The 24675-nt window shown below is 43.4% G+C and overlaps 1 protein-coding gene across 4 annotated transcripts in view; it reads right to left on the bottom strand.

Annotated features, from left to right (window-relative positions):
* Positions 1-24675, bottom strand: part of PDS5B (PDS5 cohesin associated factor B) — a 169131-nt gene that overhangs the window by 138907 nt on the left and 5549 nt on the right. Inside the window, exon 1 of one of the 4 annotated variants that reach the window (XM_014595354.3) lies at positions 23175-23282. The exons of the other annotated variants lie outside the window; for them this stretch is intronic. The gene's annotated coding sequence lies outside the window, so the exon portion shown is untranslated. Of the gene's footprint in view, positions 1-23174; positions 23283-24675 lie in introns of those variants that run through there. 4 annotated transcript variants of the gene reach the window in all.

Here is a 24675-nt window from a genome sequence, read left to right on the forward strand (position 1 = left end):
GCCAGAGCAGGAACCACAGCCACACAATCCGATGTTACACCGGCTGTTTAATCAGCTGTTCCCCAGGCGGGGAACAGCTGCACCTTTAAAAGCCCCACTGGAACCCAGGGGGCGGAGGAAGCGAGGGAGCACGCCAGACGCGCTGAGGCTCCTGCAGCAGGGAGGAGCAGCACACCTGGTTCGACACCGACAGGCAGAGTAGGGGAGGCATTTGAGCCCCCTGTAGGAGGCTGGGGGAAAGGAGGCAACTCCACACCCCTCTCCTCCCCAGGGGTCTATTTCTTTTGAAAGGGAAAAAAAAAAGACAAGAGAGAAGGGCACAAGACCAGAAGCGCCCTACTCAGAGGCGCTGAAGTAGGCGTCAGGCAACGCGTGTACAGCTTGCCAGTCTCCATGATGGGAAGGCTATTCGTCGGGGGGCAGCCTGACAAGTGCCAACAGAACCCACCCAGAAGTAGAGTGGACAAGGCGTAGGGGAGGCAGAGCCCCATGGAACATCGCACCTGAACAATGAGTATTGCCGTCTCCGAGGGGGGCCCCCAGGAAGAAGATCTCCACTGAACTGTCCCTTTATATAATAACACCAAATCGTGGTAGGCAAGTTGAGGGGAATGGCCCCACACCGGACAGATAGTGCATCACTCAAGGAACCCCACTTAAGGCGCCTTCCATCACACAGAGCCTGGGCCAACTCCATTGCACAGGGCTCCCTGCAGCTCACATGCAGCTCCTGGGACTTGACGGGAAGCTGTGCACGATGGAGTCAGTAGCCTGGCCCCACTCCTTGTGCCACATGCAACTCCCAGGAATCGACCAAGAGCAGCAGGGAGCCCCATGCAATGGAGCTGGGCCAGCTTGGCCCCATTCCCTGCCAAGTCCCAGGAGACATGCATGGCAGCAGTGAGCAGAGCCAAGCTGCTGCCTCCATCACTCAGGCTCACCCTGGTGGTGGGCAGCTCCCACCAAGTCCCAGGAGCTGCATGTAGGCTGTAGAGCAGGGGCGGGCAATTATTTTGGGCTGAGGGCCGCTTACTGAGTTTTGGCAACCCATCGAGTGCCACATGATAGACAGCCAGGGGCAGATAAATATTAATTTTCTAAATTTTTTAGAGGCCCCGCAGGCCGGACAGAATGGCCTGGCAGGCCACATCTTGCCCACCCCTGCTGTAGAGTACTGCGCAATGGAGCTGGGCTAGCCTGAGCCCACTCCCTGCCACCATTGTGCAGCTCCTGGAACTAGGCTGGAGCCATGAGCTGTTGGGGTGCTCTGCCTGCTGCAGCCACAAGGACCCCAAGGGCCTGCTGCTCCATGTCTTTGTCACATGGCTCCAAACAGAACTAACTTTTGGACCATTTAGAGGATGATATGTATGCAGGGTTGCGTATTGGTCTCATCTAGGCTGCATCTGTGGCTGAGCACACACCCCAGACATTCACCCCCAATTCATGCATGCTGAACCCCAAAAGAAAAGCAATGTAGCTGCTGTACCTCAGTCTTGAGCACATAACAATGAAGACAAAAACAAGCCCGTTTAAAAGCAGCATTAAGGCATGCACTCAGGACCACCCTAGGGTGGCTACATTGTTTCTTTTCTGGGATTTGACCCACCTGCGATGGAAGTAAGTGAGGAAAAAGCATGTTTCACAATGGCATTCTAGGTTGCATGTCAGATGGTACAAAAAGCCTACTGGGAGCACACATCCCATCAGTAACCTAGGATCTGCAGACTTCCAACCAACTTGAGTAAAAGTTGAAATTTTGGTTTTATTTCTAAAATTCGATATAGGCCAGAACCTGACAGCTAAGAAATCACCTCTTCCCCATGCCATACACTCACAGCTAGAGGGGGAAAAAAAGCATTCAGACCACAGCTCCTTTGCTTTAAACTGAAGAGAAAACATTAATTGTATTTATTCACCACTAACTCTGAAGTTTGTTCTCTACCACTAAGAATTTTAAATTAGTTCAAGTTGAACTTTGTTTTTAAAAAGGATCACTGTCAGATTTTTTCCCACATCCCTATAATAGTCTCAGTAACAGAATAATAAAGATTTTTAACTTTATATATAGTTATAACCAGGGATCTGGGTTTTCTCCGATTTTAAAAAAAGTAACCCCAAATCCACATTTTTCCATGATTAAAATGAAATACTACTAATATATATAGTTATCTGGGGTGTTTCATTTTAATCATGGAAAAATGTGGATTTGGGGCTACTTTTTTAATGCAAAATTGGGGATTTTTTTTAAATTTGAGAAAACCAGGATCCCTCGTTATAACAACTCACTTTAGTTGTATCTCATGCATTTATGATTTTTTTTAGGCTAATGGTTATTTGCTATTAAACTTCAGAATGGCAATGTTTTCATCAGAAGCTGAGCAACACTGTTCTACTTCAGAGAGCTTCATGGCAAACTACCAAATTACTGCTAAAGCGAAACAGAAATGAGCCTACTAACGTAAGCAGTAGCCACTTTCCATTCACCTGCTTTTCACAGAGTTTAACTGAGGACAGACTACTGGCTGTAGTTCAAAAGAAAACAATAAGGAGGGCAGTCATTTTGAAAGAGGCCAATTCTTTGAGTTTTTCCTAATAAAAGATTCAGTGTACCTGGTTCTGCTGACAGACATATTTACAGTTATGAAAAACAAGCACAAAAATTATTCTTAAATGAGACAAAGACACCAGGTACAACTATCACACTCACTAGCTATCTTCCAACATCTATCCCATTTCTGAGGTATATACGGAGGGAAAATTTGAGATCTACACTCCAGCTGGTTTCAAAGGTCCTATCCACATCTAAACTGGCCTGCATGCTCTGGCAGGTTCTAAACAAACAACAACCAGTGCCAGTGAATTTGGCACTAAAGTTAAAACAACATAGGTGTTACTTATTATTTTAAATAAAATTTGAAGTCAGGTAATAGTTAAATCATGACCTGGATATAATCCTCACTTATTTTTTCTTTAGTAACCTACAATGCTAGATGAAACAGATACTCCAAAGTATCCTCTACGTTATATAACAGGAGAGGCAAGAAAAACCAGAAGAAAGTCAGCAAGTTGATGTTGGAGTGGAGAGGCAGAAACAAAAAGTACAGAACAGTCTTTGAGGAAGAAAAGACATGAAACGAAAGAGAGCGTAAACAGGAAAAAAAACATGAAAAAGAATAAGAGGAAAGGAAATCAGGAAAAGAGAAATATATAACCAATAAAGTAGTAAAAAAACACAAAGTGAAATGGAATCAGAAATGATAAAGGTGAGAGTTACATTTTTAATCTTAAATTAATTCACAGTGTTACATTAACTATGCTGCATAAATCATGCAAAATTGTTTAGCTCCTTTGCTTTGCTGCATTCCTAATAAGTAGTTTTTACTTAAACTAGCAAGCTGAATTACTACAGGTAACTGACATTGGAAAAGTGTAATCCCTGATGATAGATTCTCTAGGGATAACTATATAACTATCATCTTGCTTTTAAAAAATAACTGGTTCAAAGCATATGTGTAAGCGTCAAAGCATCCGAACTCAATTTGTTTATTAAATAAATTAAGTTTTAAAAATTCAAGGATATCCACTGGAAAACAGCTTATTGTCATCAAAAGAAATGCATCAACTGTCAACCAAGAGAATTTGGGAATATGAAAGCAAATAGCTCTGTCAATAATTAGCAAGGCCCCAAAACTATCCAATTCTTCCTAAAAAACACTCATTTAAATAGCCAAGGTACTGAATGATGGAAGAATCCTTTGCACAAACAGTAACTAATTCTACAAAGATTTTTAAAATCTACAGCTCTTGTACTACAACATATATAACATGTCTGCCTCCAGGCACAAGATGGCCAGGGACCTACTCAAATCACAATTTCAGAGTAACTACAAAAAAAAAAAAAAAAAAAAAAAAAAAAAAGCATTTTCCACAATTTCAGGCGCAAACACAAAAAAAATTACTAAAAATAAAATGCTGGCTCCCCAGTGGCCCCCCTCCTCCCAACTGGCTGAGGGGGGTTGCCTTTCACATGGCCCTACCCATATCTACCAATCAGTGGCTAGGGGTGGGGCTCAACCCTGTTGGGTAAGCAGTAGCAGGGTGGAGGCAGGGAACTGGCCACAATAGGGCTGGTGGCCACTTTGTCAGGCTTATGATTGGCCCAGAAACTTGCTGCCTCAATTTGGAGAAATCTGTAAAGATGAGGTCACATACCCACAATGTTAAATGGGGGGGGGAAAAAAAAACAAAAAAAAACTCATACTTGAATCAATTGCAGTGGCAGGCAGCTGCTGCAGCTCCAAATGCAACCCAGGCAGCTGCTGTCTACCCCTTCCTCCCCCCAAATCTCCCTTGTGCAGGCTCAGGCTCTTCACCTATTTCCCCACACCCCACCACTTACCCTTACTCCCGCAACAGCAGGCTTTGTCCCCATACCAGTCTGGGCACGAAGCACAGCTCCAACCCAGCCCAGTAGCAGCAGCAACTCCAGCTGAGTCCCGCCCAGGTCCACCATCACTGCTACCAGGCCAGGTTGGGGTTGTGCTCCACGCTCAGAAAGAGGCAGACGGAGCCTGCCAGCACTAAAGCAAGAGTATAGTGAGGGGAGTTCGATTTTGAATCATGACTTACACAGCTACTTCACCAAATTGTTTTGGAACTCCATATACTGTTACATTTAAATGTAGGATGGTATCAAAATACCCATTCTTGTAGACTTAAATCACATTTATGAACTTTAGCCTAAAAGCTATTGCAAACCAACCTTTTTCACCTTAAAATTTGAATATTACTCCTTTGTAACAAATGCATGTTAGTATACTTCTATGTACAAATTGTCATAAAGGTACTATATAACATTTGTTCTGATTTGGGGAAAAATGTATTTAAATTTATCTGCTCGTACCAGAGCTGGTGTAAGAAGCAGCTGAATTATTAGTTTTATAGGAATGTTTATTTTTGCTTACTTTAAAATTATGTTGTAAAACATTTTATCATAACCTGATTTTATGAAGAACAAATACTACTTCTTTATATTCATGTAACGTTATCAAAGTTGCTCCTGTTAACAGCATCTTGCAATGAAGTTCACATATGGAGAACATGGGACTTTTTCCCCACCTTTAAGCTCTCTCTCAAAAAAAACAGAGGATATTCTCCATTCTCCGCAAGTGAACATTAAGGCCAAATGTAAATCTTCCTTAAAGTGGGTATTTGAGAAAGAATCCTTGAGAAAATGTCCCATATACTCTGCCTCCAAATGGAAAAATCTCTACAGTAAACTCTCTACTCATGCCATCTTAGGCGATATTCTTTTTTGTTGTTGTTGTTGGGGGGGGAGGGGGGCGAGGATCTGAGGACAAATCAACCTCATACATTAAATCAATTACTGCGAGTTTCACTCTGTTGTTTCACCAATTTCATCCTTAAAAGCATATTAAAATTAGTCTGTTTTCCAGTGATGAAACTCTTACGTCTCTTTATATTATCAACAATATGTATCCTTTAGTTTGCTATCCATAGCACCTGACAAACCAAGCTTCAGCAAAGTAGTTGTCAATCTTTAAGATACCATTTGTGACAACAATTTAGAATGCTCTTACCCCTCCTCAACAACCCAATTTAGCCTTAAAGACAGGGAATATCTGTCCCTGCCTTTATTTCTGGGTTGTTCCCTGTCTTTAAGACAGCTCTGAAGTTGTTCACAAGTCCTAGGCTGAGGAACTCATGATCAAAAACACACCTCTTTAGATGAACAGGTGATTTTGTTTCAGAGTTCTGCATTAAAATACATTTCACTAAATGGCTATAGGAGTTTGTTGTTTGGTTTTTTTTAAGACAACCATAAGGTGGAATAAAGCAAGTGTAATTGATTCAGTACCTTCCTCTCAAATCTGCAAATAGCCCACTCCAGTGCTGCTGCAGCTACTTGAAATTTCCAGAGTCCAAATGAAAAAAACTGACAAGTTCAATCACTTAACAATGCTTCTCTTTCCCCACCAGACCACTGCAAGCAATAGTTCAAGTGACAGAATAAAGTCACTCTCCTTTTGTTGCTACTTAGGAAAGCTGGTACTATTCACTAGAATATGAAGAATTAACAAGAAGAAAAACTAGGAGGATTAGAAGAGCAAAAACAACCACTGCAGCTGCCAGAACGTTTAGGAAACAGTAGAGCCTCACAGCTTCTGTACCCATGTGCAATTGTTCCTTCTAGTCTTGGGTAGCCAGTTACCTTTTAGAGGGCTGATAAAATTTCCTAGTTCTACACCACTGTGCCTTGTCCTACACTGCTGTGCCTTGTGAATTACTAGGTGTAAGTAGGAGGGACTGATTATATTTTTGGTAGCAGGAGAAAAAAACCCCCAAAGAATCAAAAAAGCACATGGAGGGGGGGAAAAAAATCAAGAAATAGAACAATGAATAGAAAAAGCCAACACTAGAGACAAAGATGCACCCTGATTTAAGACTTAAGGGAAAGAGAGAAGTGGGCTGAAGCCTGAAAAAGAAAGATAATCGCGCATGACTTTAAGACATGAGGCAGACAAAATGATATACATGCAGATGCTTATCTCATCTACTTTTATCCACAAATAGTGGTTTCCATTAATACTTCTGGGGGTCTTTAACCAGCTGATTAGCTCTATCAGCCTGATGAAACCAATTCAATAAACATACCAAGGGGGAAAATTTATATAAATCCAATATTTTCAAAAACAGTTTCTGTTATTTGACCAGCCCTGGCAATACATTTAAGTTACATTTTTACAGTATTAAAATAATCAACAATGTTACAATGAAACATAACTTGCAGTAAGAAAACTGGCAATTGCTTGATTCCTTTAGATACCAGGAAGTACAGTCATTTTAAAGGTAAGCTGACAAAGCTATTTTTCATGCCATCAGGATAGTTTTTCAAGCTCTAAAGTACATGATTTATTTTCCACTATGAGAACAGCAATAGTTATACTACTGCCTGATGGAGCTAAAGGGAAAAAGCATATGTTAGCTTAGAGCAGCAAACACGCATGATGTCACCATACCTGTAAAGACAAATCAATAATTCGATTGCTTCTTACACCAGCTCCGGTACAAGAAGATAAGTTTTAAAACATTTTTCCTCAAATCAGAACAAACATTATATAGTGGCCTTTTGACAACGTGTACATACAAGTATACTTATATACACTTGTTACAAAGGAGTAATCATAGAATCATAGAAAATTAAGGTTGGAAGGGACCTCAGAAGGTCATCTAGTCCAAGCAGGACCAGCCCCAACCAGATCATCCCAGGCAAAGCTCTGTCTAGCTGAGTTTTGAAAGCCTCCAAGTATGCAGCTTCCACCACCTCCCTGGGTAACCTGTTCCAGTGCTTTACTACCCTCCTAGTGAGAAAATTCTTCCTAATATCTAACTTCAACTTCCCTTGCTACAACTTGAGACTGTCACTCTGTGTTCTACCATTTGCCACCACTAAAAACAGTCTAGCTCCATCCTCTTTGGAACCTCCCTTCAGATAGTTGAAGGCTGTTATTAAATCCCCTCTGAGTCTCCTCCTCTCTAGACTGAATAAGCCCAGTTCCCCAAGTCTTTCTTCATAAGTCATGTGCCCCATCCCCCTCACCATTTTCATTGCCCTCCGCTGGACTCTCTCCAATTTGTCCACATCCTTTCTGTAGTGAGGTGCCCAAAACTAAACACAGTACTCCAGATGCGGCCTCACCAGTGCTGAATCGAAGGGAATAATCACTTCCCTTGACCTACTGGCAACACACCTACCAGTGCAGCCCAGTATACTGTTAGCCTTCTTGTCAACAAGGGCACACTGCTGACTCATGTTCAGCTTCCTGTCCACTGTAACCCCCAGGTCCTTTTCTGCAGAGCTGCTGCCCAGCCAGTCAGCCCCCAGCCTGTACTTGTGCAAAGGATTGTTCTGTCCTAAGTGCAGGACTTTTCACTTGTCCTCGTTGAACCTTATAAGATTCCATTTGGCTCAATCCTCCAATTTGTCTATGTCACTCTGAATCCTAGCCCTACCCTCCAACATATCCACTACTCCCCAAAGCTTGGTGTCATCTGCATCATTTAAAAATTCAACTTTAAGGTAAAAAAGGTTGTCAATTTCTTCTTAAACTTTAGCAGGTGGTTCTACAAGCCCTACCTAAATTAAAGTTGGCAAATATTTCCCACCAGAAACCCTGTTTTCAGTTGTTTATACTTTGGCAAGCTATAAACATTTGGTTTGGTATCTTCCATGCCAAGCTGTCAGGCATTTGCAAGCATCAGGAAAAATGGTCCCACCATTTCTAAGCATAAATACACAAAGAAAAAAAAAAGTAATTGTGCTCATGTCCAAAGTAGAGTTCACCAAAATTTTAACAGCTCTATTTATCTTCCCCACCCCACGCCTTCCCCATTGCACACTGGAGCAGGAACATGATGTTTGGTTTTGGCTTTTTACATTCGCAGCAGAAATGTCCTTCTCAGGAAAATCTGAAGAATTTTAACTACAGGCTTTGGAAAAAAAAAAAATGCTGCATATGGCTAAATCTCAGTCCAAATGCAATTTTAAACATTGTATGACATGGTTACCTGTGATATCAGGCAAGTATACTCAGAGAATTAGGAACTCCTTTCTACCCCTATGTCATGTCTCCCTATTCCTACAGCAAAGAAGCAACATTTCCAGTTCACCTTTTTAGAGAAAGTCTTGAATGCCTGTCCTTCAGTTTCTAAAAGATCAGATTTGTTTCTGAAACTCTTAGACTGTTCTTTGTGTGATGAACAATACATGCTTCCAACAGCTCATTCCACATACAAAGCTGTATTCCAAAGTCTCAGAGTACTATGGCAAGAGTATGAAGCATTCTAAATTGACAAAACCACTAGATTAATTTAAAAATCCATGGAGATGTGCTTTGGTGCCATCTGGCCTCTTCCAAGGTGCCCAGAGCTGAATTCACTAATTCATTCACTATCTACCCCTTTGGTGTAAGGAGGAAGACAAAAGAGAAGGCCAGATACTGTTATTTCCCATGCTATGTCACTTACTAAGGATGTCAACTGGACACCTGAAAATATTACATCCAGAACAGAATAATTTACGAAATAACTCAAACATAACTCAAACATCTTAAGTTTCTCAAAAAACCCTTTACTCCCAAACACTGTCAAAGAGATCACAGGTTCCAAATGTCCAACAAGACTCCTCATCTAAACCAGGGGTTGTCATCACACCCCCTCATCATACCTCCGGGGGTACCTGAGATAGCCCTAGGGGGTACACACGGGCAGGGATGGAGCACTGCCACGCAGCATCCCGCTGCTGTTTCCAGCCTTTCGCTGCCACCCCCCACCCCCGGCTCTGAGTCCAGCTGCGTGCCACCTGCCCACCCTTCCACTCAGCAACCAGGAGTACACTGTAACCCCCTGGCGGCTGGATGCAATGATGCAAAGTCTGAAAACCCCTGATCTAAACTATAGAGCCCAAACAATCAAGCCAGACATATGTAGAGAGCCACATTCAGTCAAAGCCTTTACTCTAAGGAACAAGAAGTCCTAGTATAGTGCAGTAGTTGACTCAATAAAAAGAAGAGTTACAATGCCAGAAGACTAGAGTACAGCATTTACCTGAGCTTAGAACTCCAGTTGGTAGTTGACTGTTAACTAGAGCGGCTCCAGGAGCTGCTCCAATTAAAGCACCTGAAGCGTCATGTGCATCAGTATCCCCATGTTGAAAATGGCAGCGAGGGCACTTTAACTAAGGCTCATTCAACACTCTTTCAGCACGGGGATGCTAATACATAAGACACTGGAGTCTGCTGGAGTGCAGTAATTACCACGCTCCAGAAGACTTGATTAACTAAGTCTGCTCCACTGTAATTACAGTGCATCAGAGCAGCCTTGCTGCACATGTATAGGAGCCCACAGAGAAGTAGGGCTGGAAGGAACCTCCAGAGGTCATTCAGTCCAACCACCAAATCTGTATCACACAAAAGCTTCACAATCTGATCAGATTATAGCCATAATAACTCTTCTTCACAGATAAAGAAATTACTTTTAGAAAAAAAGAGAAGGTAAAAACTAATGTTTGCCCTTCCTCCTAGTATCAAAAAAGCATCTTTCCCCTTTTATTTTTATCTGTTGAAAAGAGTATTAATTTATATGACTGAGTTACAAATACAGGAAAAATTTTGGTCTCATAAGCCTCAGAGATTTATTCTTACAGTGGTCTCCTATGATTACTGACACAAATGAGCAAATATTACAGAAAAGGGTAGCATCACTTTTGACCCCTTGGGGAAGGAAAGGATAATTAGGAAGGGTAGGAAAAAAGTGAGGGAAGAATAATAAAAGACAAGAGAAATAGGAATAAGAAAATTTCCTTGCACTGACAGTCAGTCCTCTGTGAGCAAACATCAGTTAAGAATCTTCTGAAGTGCCCTCAGGGAAGAAAAAGTATTCCACCTCATTTTAACACTTCATCTATTTGACAAAGGGATGTAGCACTGAAAATTTCCAAAATGGGAAAATAGATACAAGCTTGGTCATTTTAACCTATGTTGTACAAATGCTTAAAAGACAAACCAGACTTCCTGATTAGGGGTTTCAAGGTTTCTGAAGTTTTATAAGATGTAATAGCAAAATTGCCTGTCAAGAAAGGGGGGGGGGGGGGGGGGCGAATGCCACCACCTAATGCCCCATGCTGCCACTGTTCTGCTTCTTGTAGGGAGTGGAGTCCTCAGCACAGTTTGCAGGGAGCAGGGTGGGCTGGCCTCGGCTCCCTGCCCTGCCCAGTCCGGTCCTTGCCGCTCCTTGAAGGGTGCGGGGTGGGGGAGCCGAGGCCAGAGCTGCTGGCCTCGGCTCCCCCACCCTCTGTCTGGTCCTCAGCATGGCTTCGAAATAATGGCAGCACCCCCCGCCCCGCTTGGAGCACTCTGATTGGCTGTTTCCGTCAGCTGATCAGAGCACAAATAAAGTGTTACAGACAGAAAGACAGACATAGGCTTTTATAATATTAGAATTAGGAGTAAACCAAAGGAAAACTGCATAGGCAAGTTATCAAGATGCATCTCAATTAGTCAAGATTGAAGGAACAAAGTTGCATTCCCTATGAAATGGTTCTCTCACTCAACATGACAAAAAAATTGATAGTTTTCTAGGTTTTTGCAGTGCACAGTTCACAGAAACCTCTCCACACTACACTAAAATGTGCTCCCCACTTGTACCTTAGTTTTTAGAAAGCAAAAATTGGTCTCATAACAAAAAACTGGGATATCAAATAAAAATTCTGAACATGGACATGCAGTACTACTTGAGAAATGGATTTTCCCCTTTAAAAACTTAATATAAAATGGAAATCAGGGGGACTATTAAGACAAGGTAAACATTTTGCACATTCCCTTCCGGCCCCTACTCTGTGTCTAATACTGAAAATAACGTTAATAATGTTTTTCAGGGCTTCAAACAAAACCAGCATTTAAGTCAAAGTTATCATTAGGAATGGCACAACAACAAAATTAGTAAGGTATTCTAATCTTCATTTACCCTACCCAAATCCAATGTTTTTCAAACTGTATGCCCTGCCCACGCGAGTGCCACCTCCAGAAGTGGCTGCAGAACACACAGGCTGGGATGCCTGGGCAGCAGGGCTGGGTCTGGCAGCACAGCCAGGAGGAATCAACACCACAGGGGCTGCTGGGAAATGCAGTCTGCAATCCGGCCCACAGGCCAGACTTTGCCCACTCCTAGCTTAAATACTGATGTTTCCTCCATCCCCATGCAGACTCTGAAATTAATTGGGTGCTGTACAACAGCACTGGAAAGGTTCAGTTAATTGGGATCAGAGTAACTTCAAATTTTCAAATTTCTATATAATCCAGGACAACTGTGAATGTGTAAATTTTGACTTGAACATACAATCAAACAATTATGCATCCAGATAAATACATCAGGCATGGAAGATGCAACATTGGAGCTGTTTAGTAAGGATTCTAAGAGAGTCAGGGATGTCAGGGATCCTAAGAAAGTCAGGGAGAGTCAGGGAGAACTGCATGACACCTAAAAATTACATTACCATATTTACTCGATTCTAAGAGAAGTTTTCTTTCCCCTCCATTTACCATGGGAGGGAATCCCCTTGTCTTAGAACTGAGCACTGGTGGGGACAGCAGGTGGCTGCTGTGGCTCAGGCTCCAGCCCCCACCTAGGGCTGCCTGCCTCCCCCACCTCTGCACCCCATCACCTCCCTCCTGCAGCCTCTTCCTCCCACACAGCCTCTGTGCTCCACTACTTGCCGCTCTCCCTCTGCCCCTTGCAGGCAAGTTCTGTCCATGCTACAGCCTAGGGCACTGAGTGCTCAGCCCTGCAGCATGCAGCCCACACAGCTGCTATGAGGACTTGGCTGGGGACATGTCCAGTGCCCCAAGCTAGAACAGGGACACAGCAAGGGTGAGGGTGGGAGGAGGGGAGGAAGCAGAGGCAGATGGAAATAGGGGGACCCCTCTGAGGCTGAGGAGCAGAGACAGGTACAAGCAGGGGGCAAATTACTTGGCCTCTCCACAGCACTTGCCCCAGTATTGCCTGTCCCCCTGAACTGGTGGGGATGAATTAAAAATGACCCTCCAATAATTAGATTCTATACACAGAAAAGCATAACAAAATTTATAAACTTTCCATGTACAGAATTTAAATATTGGAGGGTCATCTTTAATTCAAGTAAATATGGTAATCAAAATACAAAAAAGCAAAATTAGATGTAGTCCATTAAAAAAAGCTTTTCTTTTTTGCAGAATTTTTATTATAAGCATATGTACACTATCTATTGTGCTCATTATGAACATGTACGATGCTACCATTTTCTGTAATACTGGCTCATGTGTGTTGGAAACCATAGCATTTCTACACTAATATATGCAGTATATTCCATCATGAGTTGGAAAAATAGAAAACAGGATAGGTTCCATACACATTACATTAAGTTCTACAAACTCATTAAGTTATTTCTAAACTTAATTTGTAAAAACATGTTTAAGCCACTTGTACTGAATTGGTCAATAAACTGATTGCATCAACAGATGCAAAACAGCACTGGAATTGCATTTTGCTGTAGGATGTACAAATAGAGTCGTCTATAATGCCACCATATCAATTTAACCTTAGTTTGGGAGGTTATATTTTTAAGAAGTTCATAGGATCATAGGGAAAAAAGAGCTGAAAGACTTCACAAGGTCATCTAGTTCAGCCTTCTGATCAAGGAAGGATCATCTCTCACTAAACCATGTCAGCAAAGTGTCTGTCTAACCTGCTCTTAAAAACTTATAAGGATGGAGATTCTCTGGGTAGCTTGTTTCAGTGCTTAACCACCTGCATAGTGTAAAAGTTCCTCCTAGTCTTCAACCTAAATTTCTTCTGTTGCAGCTTGCAGCCACTGCTCCTAGTCATATCCCCTACAAACACAAAGAAAAACCCATCTCTACCACTTCTATAATTGCCCTTCAAGTATTTGAAGACTATTTTCAGATGTCCTCCCCTAAATCTTATCCACTCCACTTTAAATAACGCTAGCTCTTTCCTAAGTCTTGCTTCTCACACTACTCATTTTTTTCATTGCATGTTAGACTCTTTCCCAACTGTCCATATCTTCCTTGAGGTGTGGGGCCCAAAACTGGATATACTACTCCAGATGAGATCTCACCAGCACTGAACAGAGTGAAAGGATCATTTCTCTTGATCTGCAAGTGACACTCATGTTAACAAAACTGATTATGCTGCTGGCTATTTTGGCAACACAAGCACTCTGTTGGCTTATATTCAATACTGTCCAGGGTAATATCAAGGTCCTTCTCTGCAGTACTGCAGCCTAGCCACTCATTCCCCAGTCTGTATTTGTGCATGCAATTATTCCATCCCAAGTACCAGATGTAGCATTTATCCTCACTGAATATCATCTGAGTGATTATAGACCATTTCTCCCGTCTATCCAAGAGATTCTGGAACTTACGCCTAACTCTCCAGACTACCTGCTTGGTGTCATCCACAAATTTTCTAAGTGTACATTCAATCTCACTCCAAATCATTAATGAAAATGCTAAATATTGAATCCAGGACAGGACACTGGAGAACCCCACTTGATAACCTGTCTCAAACAGACACTGAGCCATTCACGAATACTCACTGAGCAAGATGATCCAAGCAGTTACACATCCATCTTACAGTACTTTCATCTGGTCTGCATGTCCTTATGATGTTAATCAGAATGTCTCAGGAGGCAGGGTCAAAAGCCTTCCTAAAGTCAAGATGCATCACATCCACTGTTCTCCCCCACCCTCCATAGAGCCTGTCACCTTTTCACAGAAGGCAATCAAGTTAATCAAGCATGACTTGCTCTTGGTGAATCCATGCTGGCTGTTCCTGATCAGTGATCACCTTGTTCTCCTGTATGTGCTTCACAATGGATTCCTTGAGAACCTGGTCCATGATCTTTCCATGTATGTCTGACTGATAAGCAGAGATCCAGGTTTTCCGTTTCCCACAGAAAAAACAGAAAAAACACAGATTTCTCCTTTGAGCAGAGAAACCCACAGGTTGAGCTCCAGCCTGCAAGAGCTGTTTGCAAACAGGGCAGGAAACCTACAGCCCTGCCTGGAGGGGGAGGCAGAGGAGCAGGGTCCGAGGCACTCAGTCAGCCACAGTTCAACTCAGCTCAGCCTCACTCTTCACTCCTGGAGCCTGTGAGGTTAAGTGGGGCTTGCAGGGGGCTCGGGGGTCAGGACCAGGCAGCAGCAATGGGGGAGCCGGCTCCGTGCTGCTTCTGCTGCAGCTGCCTGCTGTTGGGGGCAGGGAGCTGCAGAATTGTATCCCTAGCCCCACAGCCCTGGCAGCTGAGGGCCCCCTCTGGCAGGGCTGGGGGAGGTTTTAGGGGCAAGTAAGAGGCACCAGCAGGGCTAAAGGGGGCTGCAAGGGACTTTTAATTTTAATAACAGATTTGGGGGGTTGTGTCAGAGAATTTGTGATTTTATCAAAGAAAACCAGGATCCCTGCTGATAAGTAGCACCCTGAGCTCCATAAAATGCATCTGAAATTACTCAGTCAATTCCTTCAATGCCCTAGGGGGCATCCCATCCAGCCCTGCCACCTCAAAAGCATCTAGTCTCTAAGCAATCCCTAACTCTAGGTTCTTTGACTCCTCTCTCTGCTGCCAATTGCACTTATCTGATAGTTTCCTCTACTTACAAAGACTGAAGAGAAAAAGGCATTAATTTGTCCTACCCTATACATTTGTTCTCCTTGTTTGGTATGCAAGGTCTGGACACTTAGTTTGACTTTGACCTGAAAATTAAAGAAATTTCAGAACTTAAAGCCCTTGTGCTCTTCAGCAGAGCTGATTTCATGAGCTAGTTCCCTTAAGTTTCTCAGAATTTACCCTTTTTGAAACAAAAACCTTGGCTACAAACCTACTGTTACTTATCCTTCCACTTGATTTGTTATCATTTTAAGTGATAGTAGCTGGGGGTTTTAAAGTGGAATAAAGGAAGGAGGACAGGTCACAAATTCATCATGTACAATCCCCAATACACACACATACAGACAAGTACAGAAACAGCTGAGATACAATATCTATAGGATACTGCTGTAGGACATTCAGATGCAGGTTCCATTAATCTGAAGTAAACTGACAGAGAAGCTACTTTGCTAGCTATGACTGGCAGGCAAAGTTTTAGTGGTAAAACAGAGGTGGGCCTTTAAAGAGTTGTTATAGATGTGATCATTAGAACTGTCTACCAGCAAGATTATACAACATTTTATACAGCAACTGATGAAGTAAGCTTGTGCTCATGAAAGCTTGTTATACATCTATGATACAGTTAGTTTATAAAGTGCAAATCTACCCTACCTTACTATGCAACCCCCTTTTAAGTTAACTATGGCAAACTAATGCTTTTCAAACTGAATTTTTTTCATGATGGATATCTGATCAAGCTTAATGTTTCAAAAAACTTCAGAAAGAAGCCAGCCACTTTTGAGAAGGCTCTAGTGTTAAAAATACGTAGCTATGTTTTTCTTGGAAAGCTGTAGCAACCCCATGGTATGGAGAAGGGATTCAGATTTGGCAAAGCACAGCCTTTACACCACTTTTTGCTGTCCCCATGAAATTCACACATCTTTGACTTCTGAAAAGCTACAGATCACACATACTTAACCTTCAAAGACTACATCTTTCCAGAGCTGCTCAAAGCTGCTAATGCCAACCAACTTTACATGTCAACCTAAAGATCAGCTGAGCAAATTCCAATGCCTCACAACTCCTAAATTAATAGGACTGCACCTACATCTCCTTACAGAGCAACTCAGTATGCTCTAGTTTAGGGCTAGAGGTGATGGCATAAACTTCCTTTGTGATGTACCAATATCTACTCTGCGCTAGAAAAGAAGGGGGGGGAGGGAGGAGGAAATGGAAAAGGGAGGTAGACATACTGAAATTGAGTCCAGAAAGTCCTTGTGCTCTCAGGTTACCGTGGGGGGGGGGGGGGGGCGCACTTTTCCCCTAGCACGCACAGCCTGGCAGCAGCCATTAACATACATTTAAAAAAATTAACAGGTTAATTTGTTTTTGCATTAAGTCATGCCCATTGACTGCAATTAATTGACAGCCCTAATTTAAACTTCCTATTAGGTGGGCTATGGTCAAGATAGAAGTAGAGGTAGAGCAGTGGGTTATCCGTATACTGATGGCACCTCACTGAATCTCTAATATACCTAATAAAAGGTATATTATTTTTAATACCTTTAAAATATTTTGAATCTTCAGCTGACCCAGGGTGTTGGCTGCAACCAGGGCTGGGGGTTTTGACTGGAGTGTGCCAGTGGTCCTACTGGAACTAAAACCTTGAGGTCTCTGACTAGGTCTTCCCCCTGCTCAGCATCAGACAGAGCATATTTGATGTCAGAAAGGAATTTAACCCCATGGTCAGTCTGGTATAACTGTGGGGGGCAAGGGGGAGTTGCCTTCCTTCGTAGCTGGGGGGCATGGCCCTTCTTTGGATCTCTCAGTAGTATTTTAACAACCAGCATTTGCAGCAACAGGACACTGGCTACTGTTGTCCCCCTGATTTACTTGTGGCAGGTTATGGTGCTATCTATGCCTTGTGGTTGTATGACAGGGTTAACTCAAGTTTTAATAATAGGCTAGACAAGTATTTATATGAGATGGTCTGAATAGGGATGATCCTGCCTCAGGCAGGGGACTGAACCAGATGACCTCCAGTGGTCACTTCCATTTCTAATTTACTATGATCCTATGATTCAAAAATAAATACCTATCAAGCTTTAAAGAAAATGGGTTAAGCACATACAAATCTAAATATATTTTTTTCTTAAAGTTGTATGCCAAGAAAAAAAACCCAGAAACTTAATAGACATTGAGAATACTTTACAGAAATAAGTACGGTATGCAAAGTATGCATTCAATGTTCCCAAATGTATCAGGCAACCCACACCCAAGGTAAAGAAAAAGATCTCTAGTCCACCATCCTAAACCAAATTCAATCAAAGCCCTTCCTAGAAGACTCCACAGCTTCAATTATATAGAATTAAAAGTTCTTCCTTCCTTCTCCCCAGCTGACTCTCCAGCCCAGCCTCTGGCTTCTTTACTTTTCATTCCATCCAGGAAGAGCACACACCAACTGCTGAAACTTCCTTAGCCTGATGAAGGGTTTTTGAACCCGAAAGCTTGCTTAATAACTATTCTCCAACTATTTGGGTTGGTCTAATAAAAGATATCAGATTCACCCAAGGAACCTTGTCTGCCTTCCTTCCTTCTCATGTCCTTGTAACAGAATTCACAGATTTGCTGAAGTCTGACACGGCCATGACCATTTCTGCTACAGCCTTGATCTTGCGACCCCTCAGCTGTCTACCAGGCACCTTAGCACCCACACAACTCCATCCCTCCCAAATCAGAGGTGAAAAAGTTAGAGATGGGGTAAGAAGGGTTATACTTGCTCCCCACACTCTGGAAACCTTTAAAAGGGAGGGCACCCATGGCAAGCCACATGGGAAGGGGACCATAAAACCAAACAGTGGAATAGGAGGGGGAAAAAAAGGATGACATTATTTCAAAGACCATTTGCATCCCATAAATCACAAGAAATCTACAGATGAAGTAGTGAGAAAAATGCAAACTATGTCCCATATAAGAAATTTCATAAGATGACAAAATTTAGAGCCGAAGTTTACCCTCATCAAAACAGATTACTCCTACACATAGGAAAACAATGTCCTTAGGATCTCAGAAAGCAGAAAGCTTTACATTCTGCTCAGGCACAAAAATAATTACCAAGATCTTCCAGGATATTAATGGCAATATCATGATTAACTACAAGTTACAGGAAATCTGTGTATATTTTCCCATAAAATAAAACACACTTAAAAGGGAAGAATCTCAGTTTTGTGCATACAGTTTACAAGGATGTGTAAAACAAAATGTCTTCTATAAGATGCTTCTGTATCCCTTTGTCTCAATGTAGAACACCTGTCCAATTTGTTTGCAACAAAACTGAGTTCTAATGCTATTTTTAATAACTTTTCATTAAATTTTCTAGCCTCTATTAACACACACAGAGAACGCCTACAGATATATGATGTGAAGCAAACAACAATTTCAAAGGGGATTTTGTGAATAGTGGCCAAGTGAAGTATGTAAAGAGACTCCTTAAATTAAACACTGGGCATGCCGATTAGATTTGATGCAAGTAACAGTTTAAAATCAATGTTTAACACATGGCTTCTAGACGGCAGGGTAAAGATGCACTTCATAGACTAACTCACAGCTGTCCAACTTCAGACTAGCCAGGGGCCGCACGCCACACCAGACTACAAGCCCTGTAGGGTCCCAGGACACCTGCCATATGCAGTCCTTCTGCTGTACAAGCCACACCCCACGACAGACAAACTCCAGCCACACCCTCATCACAACTACCACACAGTCCATCCCTTACCCAATAAGCAGCCTGTACCACTGCCTCACAACTCCGTACCCTCCTCCCGCTACCTCCCCCAAAACCCGCACTGCCATATGGGCAGCACAACCTCTCCCCATCACATGAGCAGCAAGCTTACCAGACCCCCTCTGGCCACACTTCTCTGCCCCGGAGACCCCAACCATGACTATAGCATCAGGAGCAATGGAAAGAATGGCAGCCTGGAGGGAAGTCCATGGGCCACACTAACCCCATCATGAGCCAGATTCAGGTGCAGGTCACTGGTTGGACAGCCCAAGACTATATGAAATAGATATGCATAAGCATTCATGACCAAAAACACTTATTAGATGCTAGGAAAAGACATGTACAAAGCAAGCTATCAACAAGGTGCATATCTATCCAGTTTTCTGCCCAACTTCACACAAACAAGGCTAACAACCTCTCATTTCTTCTAACTGTACATCCAAATATTAAAATTGGGCTTGACTGTGGCATTGTACTGAACCACCAGATTAACAGGTTTGTTGCATAGAGACCTAGATGCTGGAACTTCTTTGAAAACAGATAGATCTTGCAAAGCTTTGTACAAAGTGAGAGAAGACTCAATTCAACAGCTAGTTTGCCCAAAGCTAGCAACCAGTATACTTTTGGTTGACCTGCAATAGTCTAAGACTCAAATAGAAAGCTATCGCAAATAAGTCAAGCAACTTGATCATGGGTACAACTAAAATGAAGCCAATCTACATTCTAAACTTTAAGGACTCTTACATTTCTTTCATTAAGGAGTACAAACATGTACTTCAGCAGACATGGTACAAAAGTTTTTTTTTTAAATGGCTATTTCGTGTAAAGTTTTCATTGGGACTCAAGAATTTCATGTACCATTGACTCATACATTCTAGAAGTGGCTCAGTTTCTCGTATGTATTTACAAACATGAAGTGTCATCCATTCAAATGTCTTGATACCTACAAATCTCATTAAATCTGCTATTTAAATGGGAAGAGAGAGTAAATCTGAACAAAGATGAGAGCAACACATATAAACCAACTTCATGTTTTCCTGCTTGAAGGCTTAATTCACATTTAAAAATTTGGTAAAATGAAATGGGTATCATGACATTTTATCTTTCATTTCTATTGCTTAGAATTCTCAGCTTCTATTATTAGCTAAAATGGTACACTTTCCTAGAAAAATCAGGCATTGTGGGAAAAAATGAATGGGTATCTTTGCCAGATAGATGTATCAACTTTATGTGACAATTAAATACATTTTAGGAAAAGAATGCTTATTCTGCAGTCAGACTGAGGAAATCTGTGAGAGAAAGGATGGGAAAGGTTATGGCTTTTAATAAAAGGTAAAACTGACTTTTTAAGCATTAAAAAAAACCCTCATCTTTTTCTAAATGATATGGGGTTCTTTTAGGTTAGATTTGTTGTATTATGTAGATGTATTAACATTTCATTTTTATTGTGAAGTTATTTGAAACTTTTTCTACAAATCATAAATTGGTTTATACCATGTCTGATTTGAGAAGTTAATTCTCACATTCACTGAGCCCATTTACCATTGTTGAACAACTATACTGTGCTTGTATTTTGCTTCAAGTGAACAAGGTGTACCCTGAAAACTATGAAAACAATTTTCTTTTTCTTTTTTTTTTTTAGGGCATGTGCTTAACTGAAGATATCATTGCCAGAGGATTGATCAAGATACAGTTTTTCTTCACATGGATGCACACAAATATAAATTGTTTCACTTTTAGATAGTCTGCATTTGGGGGCAGAGAGGAGAGGAAAAATTCATTCTTAAAGACCCTATGTTCTGGCAACTGTTTTCAGGTGCAGTCTGCATGTGAGTCTCTCCACAATCTCTGACTACCACCCAAGCATTGTCCAGTGGGTATTAGCATGGCAGCACAACGCTCTCCCCTACTGCAGAGAATGATTAGGCTGCCCAAAAACCTTTTAAATGAGACAGTGTTTTCTGAGATTTATCCCATTCCAGTCTCAGCTCTAGGATTGATATTATAATACCTAGATTCTCAATCTCTCATCAAGTTTATTTCAGGTTATAGAACTGTACTGTGGATCCCAATTGGACACTTCATTTTTATAACCCTATGAAAGTACAATGCACTGTCACAGGGCTAACAGCAGAACTGCACTGGAGAAAGACTGGACTGCATCAAAGAAAACAGAAAGGCAGAAAAGAATTAGGGCTTGTATTAAGGAAGTTGGAAAGACAGAAAATTAACATTTGCTCTTATTTTTAATTCCCTGCCTTAACTTTACATAAAGTCACTTGCCTAATTCCTCTTAACATTAGTCTTCAAGCTCTTTCACATTGTTCCTTGGAAGAGCTTTTTTGAGCAACAAGTGGCCTATGTCTTCTGCTCCAAATTCAACCTTAAAACACTTACTCCAAGAGTCTTTTCAATTAAGACTGCAATAGAAAAACTTTTATAATTTACGATGCTTGTGTATGGATTTACTTAACAGGATTATAAACACATTTTCTTATGTTAGTACCGTATGAAGTACAAAATATTGTACTTCATATGTCCAATGTTCAAATACAATGAGTACAGAAAGGAAGTTACATGGGAAAGAAGAGAATATGTAACCAACCCTTAGCTCATGAAAATATATAACATCCCCACGAGAAAAAGCACCTTTATCAGTAACAGACACACAACACTGCCCCCACAAGAGACAATATGCACATCAAGAGAGGCAAAAGCAAAGGATAACCAGTTCTCATGCTTGTATTTTACTACCTCACATTTCCAAAACATTAACAATTGCTTAGTTTTGGTTAAGATTTAAATAATACTGTAGTTAAACTGTCTAATTTAAATCTACATTTCACCTATTTTGGTAGCACATATATGAAGACAAACATTTTAGCAAGTGGATTTGCTACACATTCATTTTTTTTCCTCAATTTCAGGCAGTGGTGACACATAGGGTATGCAGCATGTACACCCCCTGACTAGCTGCACTTGCCACTTAGGTGATGGGCAGGGGGGGCGGGCAGGAGTGCCAGTGCCTGCCCCCTGCGTGAGCGCCAGTGTTCCCAGAAGCAGCTGCAGCGATGGATCAGCCATGGAGGGAACCTGACCAAGGTGGTACCAGTCACCTGTGATTTCAGGTTATTTTTGTAAACTGATGCAGTGAACTAGAATGGTCTATCAATTTTCCCTAAGCACGAACAAAACTGTATACTAGTACCATGGTCCAGTAAAAACTAAATGATGAACATAAAATGTAATTTGACAAAGTAGCAGCCCAAATACTCTTTTTCTCCTCCTGTACAGGCCCTTAGACCTGGATGGTGACGGTGCCATACACAGTTGAAGCAGATCATGCCAACTCCATTCTCCATCACTAACACAAGTTTCTCATGCAGGAGAATTTGAACACAAGACACATTCAAGTGTTTCACTTCTTCCCTGGCTTCCAAGGCACATCCGCCGCCCTCAACATCTGCCAAGTTAAATGGCTGCATGAAGCCACCTCTCAGCACTATGAAGAGTTCACGTAGGAAAGATAAGTGCTACTTATGTCACAGGTGAGCTGCACCACCTCGAAAACCCGCAGTTCAGAGAGAAGGACGGGGGTTCCCATGGCGGTGGGGACGAAGGGGCGCCGCTCCCCCAGCTCAAGCCTCCGACCTGTTCCCCGTTAGAAACCGCTACTCGCGGGCGGCCAAGGGCTCCTGCCCGCGGCGCAACGCGCCAGCCCGTCGGGGCAGCGAATCGGGCCGAGCGGCTCCCGCGGAAACCCGCAGCGCGGGCGGGGGCGGCGGCGGCGGCGTGACTCCCCCAGGCCGGGCCGGGCCGCGCAGCCGCCTCCCGCCCGGCGCGTAAACAATGCGGCGCCCGCGGCCCACAGCGAGACAAGCCCCGGGCACCGGCCCGCGCCCCGCCCCGCCACCGAGCGCGGACTAGGCCGGCAGCCGCGGGAGGCGGCCGCTGCCCGAGGCCGGCGGCGCGTGGGGAGCGCGGACAGGGCAGGGGAAGCGACCCGCAGCCCCGGCCAAGGTCACCCCTCGCGGGGGACTCCCGCAACCCAGGGCCGGAGGCGCCAAATTTAACTCGCGGAGCCGCTCGGGGAGCGGGGCCTCGGCGCCTGGCCCCCACCCAAAAGAGAAAGGAAAATGGGGCTGAGGCAGCGCGGCCCTGTCCTACCTCGCCCGCTTCCGCCGCCGCGCCGCTCCCAGGCGGGTCCGCTCCGCTCCGCGCCGCCGCCGCTATGGGCTCGCCGAGGCGCTGCCGCTGCCGAGGCTGCCGCCGTCGTCGCCGCAGCCAATCGCCGCCCGCCCCCGCCCTCCCCTTCCGCAGCTCGCCCCGGTCCCCCCCCCTCGCTCGCTTCAAAATGGCGCCAACTCATCTCCGGCGGCTCCAGCGGAGCCTCCAGTGCAGGGCAGCAGCGCCCCCTGCCGGCCCGGCCGCCGCGCCGCGCCGCCAGACGCCGGGGGCAGGGCACGGCACGGCAGGGAAAGGAAGGCGGCTCGCTCCACGCCACGCCGACCCGCCGGGCTCCCGCGTCACCCCCCTCAGCCCCGGAGCCCGCCCTGTCTCCCCGCAAGCCGCTCCCTGGAGGGGGCTGGGGTCCCCGCCCCGAGGGCCGCCTCCCACCGACACAAGAAAGCCGAAATCGGAGAACCAGAGCAACGGCAGCCAAGGACAACGTGCCCTGGGCTCCTGCGGGCGCATCCCCTCCCTCAGGCCAGGGAAGCCAACAAGCTCAGCCCTAGCCCGAACACATTGGAGGTGCTAGTCCAACAGCTAAGACGCAAACCTAGGGGAATCACTAATAGAAACAATGCACTAGGACTGTTACCCACCCCTCAGCAAAGACCTACAAGAGGGGCAGGCACTCGCCAGGAGATACAAAATGTGGTGTGAAATGAAGCCAACTTGCCCGACTGACAGGAATCTATGATGCAGGGTAGACGCATATATTTACACCTCACCTGGGATGCACACGTGACTGATCTCCCTCACACTCAGCAGATCCGCCCAAATACTAAATTCGACCTAAAGCAGGACAAAATGTATAGATATATAATTTTAAAAAGCTAGCTAAAACGTTATGACGAATACACTTCAAAATTTTAGCTTACCTCAACTAGCTGCTGCACCAGATCAGAAAAACAGAGCTGGAAGGAACCTCCTGAGGGCTAGTCCAAAAGCTCAAGGCAAAAATCACTCCTGTCTAAGGCATCCCAGACAAATGCACAGAATGCTAAAACACCTGGTAAAATAAAACCAGCCTTACCTTAGTTAGTTTTTTTAAACATACAAATGGTCCAATAAAAGCTATCACAACAACTCCTTGCCTTGTTTTTGAAACATTTTAGCTCCCATGTCCTTAGTAAAAGAACACTGTTTAATCAAATCTAGAAAAGGCCTACGCTGCCAAATTGTTAGCTAAATCCAATTGCCAGCCTGAGTCCATTTATGGATTGTGGAGCCTTCTTAGCATTCCCTGTTTACAAGTAACTCTGTCTCTTGCATCGTATTCATTTGGATGAGGTAGGGAACTTCATTAAGTGCGACAATATCTTGAAGCTAGAGACAAACTTTCAGAAAATGAAAACTGAACCTGTTAGGAAGTATGAGACATGGTCCCAAATCACCAATTCCAAAATCACTAATACAATCATTTATATGACAGACAGTTAGC

This window comes from Alligator mississippiensis, chromosome 1 (genome assembly GCF_030867095.1).
Source record: "Alligator mississippiensis isolate rAllMis1 chromosome 1, rAllMis1, whole genome shotgun sequence".
Lineage (NCBI taxonomy): Eukaryota > Metazoa > Chordata > Crocodylia > Alligatoridae > Alligator > Alligator mississippiensis.